Genomic DNA, 10,952 nt, shown 5'->3' on the forward strand with positions numbered 1-10,952 from the left:
GATCCTGTAGACACTGCTGCTAAAGGTCTATTTCAGATCCTGTAGACTCTGCTGCTAGAGGTCTATTTCAGATCCTGTAGACACTGCTGCTAGAGGTCTATTTCAGATCCTGTAGACACTGCTGCTAGAGGTCTATTTCAGATCCTGTAGACACTGCTGCTAAAGGTCTATTTCAGATCCTGTAGACACTGCTGCTAGAGGCCTATTTCAGATCCTGTAGATACTGCCGCTAGAGGCCTATTTCAGATCCTGTAGATACTGCTGCTAGAGGCCTATTTCAGATCCTGTAGACACTGCTGCTAAAGGTCTATTTCAGATCCTGTAGACTCTGCTGCTAGAGGTCTATTTCAGATCCTGTAGACACTGCTGCTAGAGGTCTATTTCAGATCCTGTAGACACTGCTGCTAGAGGTCTATTTCAGATCCTGTAGACACTGCTGCTAAAGGTCTATTTCAGATCCTGTAGACACTGCTGCTAGAGGCCTATTTCAGATCCTGTAGATACTGCTGCTAGAGGCCTATTTCAGATCCTGTAGACACTGCTGCTAAAGGTCTATTTCAGATCCTGTAGACTCTGCTGCTAGAGGTCTATTTCAGATCCTGTAGACACTGCTGCTAGAGGTCTATTTCAGATCCTGTAGACACTGCTGCTAAAGGTCTATTTCAGATCCTGTAGACACTGCTGCTAGAGGTCTATTTCAGATCCTGTAGACACTGCTGCTAGAGATCTATTTCAGATCCTGTAGACACTGCTGCTAGAGGTCTATTTCAGATCCTGTAGACACTGCTGCTAGAGATCTATTTCAGATCCTGTAGACACTGCTGCTGCTAGAGGTCTATTTCAGATCCTGTAGACTCTGCTGCTAGAGATCTATTTCAGATCCTGTAGACTCTGCTGCTAGAGGTTTATTTCAGATCCTGTAGACACTGCTGCTAGAGGTCTATTTCAGATCCTGTAGACACTGCTGCTAGAGGTCTATTTCAGATCCTGTAGACACTGCTGGTAGAGATCTATTTCAGATCCTGTAGACACTGCTGCTAGAGGCCTATTTCAGATCCTGTAGACACTGCTGCTAGAGGTCTATTTCAGATCCTGTAGACTCTGCTGCTAGAGGTCTATTTCAGATCCTGTAGACACTGCTGCTAGAGGTCTATTTCAGATCCTGTAGACACTGCTGCTAAAGGTCTATTTCAGATCCTGTAGACACTGCTGCTAGATGTCTATTTCAGATCCTGTAGACACTGCCGCTAGAGGCCTATTTCAGATCCTGTAGATACTGCTGCTAGAGGCCTATTTCAGATCCTGTAGACTCTGCTGCTAGAGGTCTATTTCAGATCCTGTAGACACTGCTGCTAGAGGTCTATTTCAGATCCTGTAGACACTGCTGCTAAAGGTCTATTTCAGATCCTGTAGACACTGCTGCTAGAGGTCTATTTCAGATCCTGTAGACACTGCTGCTAGAGATCTATTTCAGATCCTGTAGACACTGCTGCTAGAGGTCTATTTCAGATCCTGTAGACACTGCTGCTAGAGATCTATTTCAGATCCTGTAGACACTGCTGCTGCTAGAGGTCTATTTCAGATCCTGTAGACACTGCTGCTAAAGGTCTATTTCAGATCCTGTAGACACTGCTGCTAGAGGTATATTCCCATTGGTCTGGGCCCATACACGTTGAGAAAAAAAGGTGCTATCTATAACCTAAAAGGCTTTGAAGAACTCTTGTCGGTTCCAGGTAGAACAGTTTTGGGTTTCCACAGAGTTCTACATGGAACCCAAAATGGTTTTACATGGAACAATAAAAGGGTTATACTTGGAATCAAAAGGCTTCTACCTAGAACCAACAAGAGTTCTTTAAAGCCTTTTAGGTTCTAGATAGCACCAAAAAGGGTTCTCCTATGGGGACAGCCGAATAACCCTTTTGGAACCCTTTTTTCTAAGAGTACAGGGCTCTGGTCAAACATGGTGCACTATATATGGAATAAGGTGTCATTTGGGACACATTCCTAGAGTTTCAGAAGTTCTTCAGAAGAGTTAGAGTAAGTTACAGCACAACACAGAATAATACAGTCCAGTTGTTTACAGCATAGTACAGTCCAGTTGAGTAGTACAGTCTAGTTGATTACAGCATAGTACAGTCCAGTTGAGTGGTACAGTCTAGTTGATTACAGCATAGTACAGTACAGTTGATTACAGCATAGTACACTCTAGTTGATTACAGCATAGTACAGTACAGTTGAGTGGTACAGTCTAGTTGATTACAGCATAGTACAGTACAGTTGATTACAGCATAGTACAGTCCAGTTGAGTGGGACAGTCTAGTTGATTACAGCATAGTACAGTCCAGTTGATTACAGCATAGTACACTCTAGTTGATTACAGCATAGTACAGTCTAGTTGATTACAGCATAGTACAGTCTAGTTGATTACAGCATAGTACAGTCCAGTTGATTACAGCATAGTACACTCTAGTTGATTACAGCATAGTACAATACAGTTGAGTAGTACAGTCTAGTTGTTTACATTATAATACAGTCTAGTTGTTTACATTATAGTACAGCCTAGTTGTTTACATTATAGTATAGCCTAGTTGTTTACATTATAGTACAGTCTAGTTGATTACAGCATAGTACAATACAGTTGAGTAGTACAGTCTATTTGTTTACATTATAGTACAGTCTAGTTGTTTACATTATAGTACAGTCTAGTTCTTCCGGCGCCGACTGAGATGGCCGCCTCGCTTAGCGTTCCTAGGAAACTATGCAGTTTTTTGTTTTTTTACGTGTTATTTCTTACATTAGTACCCCAGGTCATCTTAGGTTTCATTACATACAGTCGAGAAGAACTACTGAATATAAGATCAGCGCCAACTCACCATCAGTACGACCAAGAATATGTTTTCCGCGACGCGGATCCGGTGTTCTGCCTTACAAACAGGACAACGGAATGGATCGCATGCAGCGACCCAAGGAAACGACTCCGAAAAAGAGGGAAACGAGGCGGTGTTCTGGTCAGACTCCGAAAAAGGGCACATCGCGCAGCACTCCCCAGCATTCTTCTTGCCAATGTCCAGTCTCTTGACAACAAGGTTGACGAAATCCGAGCAAGAGTAGCATTCCAGAGGGACATCAGAGACTGCAACGTTCTCTGCTTCACAGAAACATGGCTAACTGGGAAGACGCAATCCGAGGCGGTGCAGCCAACGGGTTTCTCCACGCATCGCGCCGACAGAAACAAACATCTTTCTGGTAAGAAGAGTGGCGGGGCGTATGCCTCATGACTAACGAGACATGGTGTGATGAAGGAAACATACAGGAACTCAAATCCTTCTGTTCACCTGATTTAGAATTCCTCACAATCAAATGTAGACCGCATTATCTTCCAAGAGAATTCTCCTCGATTATAATCACAGCCGTATATATCCCCCCCAAGCAGACACATCGATGGCTCTGAACGAACTGTATTTAACTCTTTGCAAACTGGAAACCATTTATCCGGAGGCTGCATTCATTGTAGCTGGGGATTTTAACAAAGCTAATCTGAAAACAAGACTCCCTAAATTTTACCAGCATATCGATTGCGCAACCAGGGGTGGTAAAACCTTGGATCATTGTTACTCTAACTTCCGCGACGCATATAAGGCCCTGCCCCGCCCCCTTTCGGAAAAGCTGACCACGACTCCATTTTGCTGATCCCTGCCTACAGGCAGAAACTTAAACAAGAGGCTCCCACGCTGAGGTCTGTCCAACGCTGGTCAGACCAAGCTGACTCCACACTCCAAGACTGCTTCCATCACGTGGACTGGGACATGTTTCGTATTGCGTCAGATGGAAATATTGACGAATACGCTGATTCGGTGTGCGAGTTCATTAGAACGTGCGTCGAAGATGTCGTTCCCATAGCAACGATAAAAACATTCCCAAACCAGAAACCGTGGATTGATGGCAGCATTCGCGTGAAACTGAAAGCGCGAACCACTGCTTTTAATCAGGGCAAGGTGTCTGGTAATATGTCCGAATATAAACAATGCAGCTATTCCCTCCGCAAGGCTATTAAACAAGCTAAGCGTCAGTACAGAGACAAAGTGGAATCTCAATTCAATGGCTCAGACACAAGAGGCATGTGGCAGGGTCTACAGTCAATCACGGACTACAAGAAGAAACCCAGCCCAGTCACGGACCAGGATGTCTTGCTCCCAGGCAGACTAAATCACTTTTTGCCCGCTTTGAGGACAATACAGTGCCACTGACACGGCCTGCAACGAAAACATGCAGTCTCTCCTTCACTGCAGCCGAGGTGAGTAAGACATTTAAACGTGTTAACCCTCGCAAGGCTGCAGGCCCAGACGGCATCCCCAGCCGCGCCCTCAGAGCATGCGCAGACCAGCTGGCCGGTGTGTTTACGGACATATTCAATCAATCCCTATACCAGTCTGCTGTTCCCACATGCTTCAAGAGGGCCACCATTGTTCCTGTTCCCAAGAAAGCTAAGGTAACTGAGCTAAACGACTACCGCCCGTAGCACTCACTTCCGTCATCATGAAGTGCTTTGAGAGACTAGTCAAGGACCATATCACCTCCACCCTACCTGACACCCTAGACCCACTCCAATTTGCTTACCGCCCAAATAGGTCCACAGACGATGCAATCTCAACCACACTGCACACTGCCCTAACCCACCTGGACAAGAGGAATACCTATGTGAGAATGCTGTTCATCGACTACAGCTCGGCATTCAATACCATAGTACCCTCCAAGCTCGTCATCAAGCTCGAGACCCTGGGTCTCGACCCCGCCCTGTGCAACTGGGTACTGGACTTCCTGACGGGCCGCCCACAGGTGGTGAGGGTAGGCAACAACATCTCCTCCCCGCTGATCCTCAACACGGGGCCCCACAAGGGTGCGTTCTGAGCCCTCTCCTGTACTCCCTGTTCACCCACGACTGCGTGGCCATGCACGCTCCAACTCAATCATCAAGTTTGCGGACGACACAACAGTGGTAGGCTTGATTACCAACAACGACGAGACGGCCTACAGGGAGGAGGTGAGGGCCCTCGGAGTGTGGTGTCAGGAAAATAACCTCACACTCAACGTCAACAAAACTAAGGAGATGATTGTGGACTTCAGGAAACAGCAGAGGGAACACCCCCTATCCACATCGATGGATCAGTAGTGGAGAGGGTAGCAAGTTTTAAGTTCCTCGGCATACACATCACAGACAAACTGAATTGGTCCACTCACACTGACAGCGTCGTGAAGAAGGCGCAGCAGCGCCTCTTCAACCTCAGGAGGCTGAAGAAATTCGGCTTGTCACCAAAAGCACTCACAAACTTCTACAGATGCACAATCGAGAGCATCCTGGCGGGCTGTATCACCGCCTGGTACGGCAACTGCTCCGCCCTCAACCGTAAGGCTCTCCAGAGGGTAGTGAGGTCTGCACAACGCATCACCGGGGCAAACTACCTGCCCTCCAGGACACCTACACCACCCGATGTTACAGGAAGGCCATAAAGATCATCAAGGACATCAACCACCCAAACCACTGCCTGTTCACCCCGCTATCATCCAGAAGGCGAGGTCAGTACAGGTGCATCAAAGCTGGGACCGAGAGACTGAAAAACAGCTTCTATCTCAAGGCCATCAGACTGTTAAACAGCAATCACTAACATTGAGTGGCTGCTGCCAACACACTGTCATTGACACTGACCCAACTCCAGCCACTTTAAAAATGGGAATTGATGGGAAATGATGTAAATATATCACTAGCCACTTTAAACAATGCTACCTTATATAATGTTACTTACCCTACACTATTCATCTCATATGCATATGTATATACTGTACTCTAGATCATCGACTGCATTCTTATGTCACTAGCCACTTTAACTATGCCACTTTGTTTACTTTGTCTACATACTCATCTCATATGTATATACTGTACTCGATACCATCTACTGTATGCTGCTCTGTACCATCACTCATTCATATATCCTTATGTACATATTCCTTATCCCCTTACACTGTGTATAAGACAGTAGTTTTGGAATTGTTAGTTAGATTACTTGTTGGTTATCACTGCATTGTCGGAACTAGAAGCACAAGCATTTCGCTACACTCGCATTAACATCTGCTAACCATGTGTATGTGACAAATAAAATTTGATTTGATTTGATTTGATTAGTTGATTACAGCATAGTACAGTACAGTTGATTAGTACAGTCTAGTTGATTAGTACAGTACAGTTGATTACAGCATAGTACAGTACAGTTGTTTACAGCATAGTACAGTCTAGTTGATTACATTATAGTACAGTCCAGTTGAGTAGTACAGTCTAGTTGATTACGGCATAGTACAGTCCAGTTGAGTAGTACAGTCTAGTTGTTTACAGCATAGTACAGTCCAGTTGATTACAGCATAGTACACTCTAGTTGATTACAGCATAGTACAGTACAGTTGAGTAGTACAGTCCAGTTGTTTACAGCATAGTACAGTACAGTTGAGTAGTACAGTCCAGTTGTTTACAGCATAGTACAGTCCAGTTGAGTAGTACAGTCTAGTTGTTTACAGCATAGTACAGTACAGTTGAGTAGTACAGTCTAGTTGTTTACAGCATAGTACACTACAGTTGAGTAGTACAGTCTAGTTGAGTAGTACACTACAGGTGATTACAGCATAGTACAGTCCAGTTGAGTAGTACAGCACAGTTGATTACAGTATAGTACAGTCCAGTTCATTACATAGTACACTACAGTTGATTACAGCATAGTACAGTACAGTTGAGTAGTACAGAACAGTTGAGTAGTACAGTCTAGTTGTTTACAACGTAGTACAGAACAGTTGAGTAGTACAGTCTAATTGATTAAAGCATAGTACAGTCCAGTTGATTGTAGCATAGTACAATACAGTTGATAACAGCATAGTACAGTACAGTTGATTACAGCATAGTACAGTACAGTTGAGTAGTACAGTCTAGTTGATTACAGCATAGTACAGTCTAGTTGATTACAGCATAGTACACTACAGTTGATTAGTACAGTCTAGTTGTTTACAGCATAGTACAGTACAGTTGAGTAGTACAGTCCAGTTGATTACAGCATAGTACAGTCCAGTTGAGTAGTACAGTCTAGTTGATTACAGCGTAGTACACTACAGTTGAGTAGTACAGTCTAGTTGAGTAGTACAGTACAGGTGATTACAGCATAGTACAGTCCAGTTGAGTAGTACAGTCTAGTTGATTACAGCGTAGTACACTACAGTTGAGTAGTACAGTCTAGTTGTTTACAGCATAGTACACTACAGTTGAGTAGTACAGCACAGTTGATTACAGTATAGTACAGTCCAGTTCATTACATAGTACACTACAGTTGATTACAGCGTAGTACACTACAGTTGAGTAGTACAGTCTAGTTGAGTAGTACAGTACAGGTGATTACAGCATAGTACAGTCCAGTTGAGTAGTACAGTCTAGTTGATTACAGCGTAGTACACTACAGTTGAGTAGTACAGTCTAGTTGTTTACAGCATAGTACACTACAGTTGAGTAGTACAGTCTAGTTGAGTAGTACAGTACAGGTGATTACAGCATAGTACAGTCCAGTTGATTAGTATAGTCTAGTTGATTACAGCATAGTACAGTACAGTTGAGTAGTACAGTCTAGTTGATTACAGCATAGTACAGTCTAGTTGATTACAGCATAGTACAGTACAGTTGAGTAGTACAGTCTAGTTGATTACAGCATAGTACACTACAGTTGATTAGTACAGTCTAGTTGTTTACAGCATAGTACAGTACAGTTGAGTAGTACAGTCCAGTTGATTACAGCATAGTACAGTCCAGTTGAGTAGTACAGTCTAGTTGATTACAGCGTAGTACAGTACAGTTGATTACAGCATAGTACAGTACAGTTGATTACAGCATAGTACAGTCCAGTTGATTACAGCATAGTACAGTACAGTTGAGTAGTACAGTCTAGTTGATTACAGCATAGTACAGTCCAGTTGAGTAGTACAGTCTAGTTGATTACAGCATAGTACAGTCTAGTTGATTACAGCATAGTACAGTCTAGTTGATTACAGCATAGTACAGTACAGTTGAGTAGTACAGTCCAGTTGATTACAGCATAGTACAGTCCAGTTGAGTAGTACAGTCTAGTTGATTACAGCGTAGTACAGTCCAGTTGATTACAGCATAGTACAGTACAGTTGATTACAGCATAGTACAGTCCAGTTGATTACAGCATAGTACAGTACAGTTGATTACAGCATAGTACAGTACAGTTGAGTAGTACAGTCCAGTTGATTACAGCATAGTACAGTCTAGTTGATTACAGCGTAGTACAGTACAGTTGATTACAGCATAGTACAGTACAGTTGATTACAGCATAGTACAGTACAGTTGTTTACAGCATAGTACAGTACAGTTGAGTAGTACAGTCCAGTTGTTTACAGCATAGTACAATACAGTTGAGTAGTACAGTCTAGTTGATTACAGCATAGTACAGTACAGTTGAGTAGTACAGTCCAGTTGTTTACAGCATAGTACAGTACAGTTGTTTACAGCATAGTACAGTACAGTTGAGTAGTACAGTCCAGTTGATTACAGCATAGTACAGTCCAGTTGATTACAGCGTAGTACAGTCCAGTTGATTACAGCATAGTACAGTCCAGTTGATTACAGCGTAGTACAGTCCAGTTGAGTAGTACAGTCTAGTTGTTTACAGCGTAGTACAGTACAGTTGATTACAGCATAGTACAGTCCAGTTGAGTAGTACAGTCTAGTTGTTTACAGCGTAGTACAGTCCAGTTGATTACACCATAGTACAGTCCAGTTGATTACAGCATAGTACAGTCCAGTTGATTACACCATAGTACAGTCCAGTTGATTACAGCATAGTACAGTACAGTTGATTACAGCATAGTACAGTCCAGTTGATTACACCATAGTACAGTCCAGTTGATTACAGCATAGTACAGTACAGTTGAGTAGTACAGTACAGTTGATTACAGCATAGTACAGTACAGTTGAGTAGTACAGTCTAGTTGATTACAGCATAGTACAGTACAGTTGAGTAGTACAGTACAATTGATTACAGCATAGTACAGTCCAGTTGATTACAGCATAGTACAGTACAGTTGAGTAGTACAGTCTAGTTGTTTACAGCATAGTACAGTACAGTTGATTAGTATAGTCTAGTTGTTTACAGCATAGTACAGTCCAGTTGATTACAGCATAGTACAGTCCAGTTGATTACAGCATAGTACAGTCCAGTTGATTACAGTATTGTACAGTCCAGTTGATTACAGCATAGTACAGTCCAGTTGTTTACAGCATAGTACAATAAAGTTGAGTAGTACAGTCTAGTTGTTTACAGCATAGTACAGTACAGTCTAGTTGTTTACAGCATAGTACAGTACAGTTGAGTAGTACAGTCCAGTTGTTTACAGCATAGTACAGTTGAGTAGTACAGTCTAGTTGTTTACAGCATAGTACAGTTGAGTAGTACAGTCCAGTTGTTTACAGCATAGTACAGTACAGTTGAGTAGTACAGTCCAGTTGTTTACAGCATAGTACAGTACAGTTGATTAGTACAGTCTAGTTGATTACAGCATAGTACAGTCTAGTTGTTTACAGCATAGTACAGTCTAGTTGTTTACAGCATAGTACAGTACAGTTGATTAGTACAGTCCAGTTGATTACAGCATAGTACAGTCCAGTTGAGTAGTACAGTCTAGTTGTTTACAGCGTAGTACAGTCCAGTTGATTGTAGCATAGTACACTCTAGTTGATAACAGCATAGTACACTACAGTTGAGTAGTACAGTCCAGTTGAGTAGTACAGTCTAGTTGATTACAGCATAGTCCAGTTGAGTAGTACAGTCCAGTTGATTACAGCATAGTCCAGTTGAGTAGTACAGTCCAGTTGATTACAGCATAGTACAGTACAGTTGAGTAGTACAGTCCAGTTGATTACAGCATAGTACAGTACAGTTGAGTAGTACAGTCTAGTTGTTTACAGCGTAGTACAGTCCAGTTGATTGTAGCATAGTACACTACAGTTGATAACAGCATAGTACACTACAGTTGAGTAGTACAGTCCAGTTGAGTAGTACAGTCTAGTTGATTACAGCATAGTACAGTCCAGTTGATTACAGCATAGTACAGTACAGTTGAGTAGTACACTACAGTTGATTACTGCATTGTACTGCCTAGTAGAGTACATTGAGTAAGGAAGGGAAGAGACCATGTCACATGGCCTGTTGAAGTCAGACAACGTGTTCCTCTGTAGCTCAGGCCAAGCTCGCTGTCGTGATGATGTGATCCGTGTTAGATTCTGGGGATCCGACTGTTTCTCCCTGTGTTTACCACTGGTTTCCATGATGACTGCGTGTCTGGCTGTTGGCCCAGGTGGACTGTTGTGGTTACGTTAGGAGGCGTGGTATGGTTTGCGTCCCTTTACATTTTTGGGGGGTACGTTTCATTCGTTGCTCGCTAAAGAGTCAGTGGTGACATCACCAATGATGACTTCAGCGTAGCGAGGGAGGCCCACGCAGTCTGATTGGCTGAGGGCCAAAACCATTACATCATCACATCGCAACCTGGCCCCTTTTGTGGCGCATGTCTCTCCTTACGCTCAATCTATTACTTTCCCCCTCTCTTTTCTTCCCCCTCTCTTTTCTTTCCTCCTCTCTTTTCTTTCCCCCTCTCTATTCTTCCCCCTCTCGTTTCTTTCCCTTATCTTTCTTCCCTCTCTTTTCTTCCCCCTTTCTTTTCATTCCTCCTCTCTTTCTTTCCCCCTCTCTTTTTTTCCCCCCTCTTTTTTCCCCCCTCTCTTTCTTTCCCCCTCTCTTTTCTTTCCCCCTCTCTTTTCTTCCCCCTCTTTTCTTTCCTCCTCTCTTTTCTTTCCCCCTCTATTTTCTTTCCCCTCTCTTTTCTTTCCCCTCTCTTTTCTTCCCCCT

General features: G+C 43.2%; 1 protein-coding gene across 1 annotated transcript in view; it reads left to right on the forward strand.

Annotated features, from left to right (window-relative positions):
• The window catches only part of LOC115125066 (cyclic AMP-responsive element-binding protein 5-like), a 62,274-nt gene that overhangs the window by 37,650 nt on the left and 13,672 nt on the right, over positions 1-10,952 (forward strand). The gene's annotated exons all lie outside the window — the stretch shown is intronic.

The sequence above is a fragment of the Oncorhynchus nerka genome, linkage group LG7 (assembly GCF_034236695.1).
Source record: "Oncorhynchus nerka isolate Pitt River linkage group LG7, Oner_Uvic_2.0, whole genome shotgun sequence".
NCBI classification, from domain to species: Eukaryota; Metazoa; Chordata; class Actinopteri; order Salmoniformes; family Salmonidae; genus Oncorhynchus; species Oncorhynchus nerka.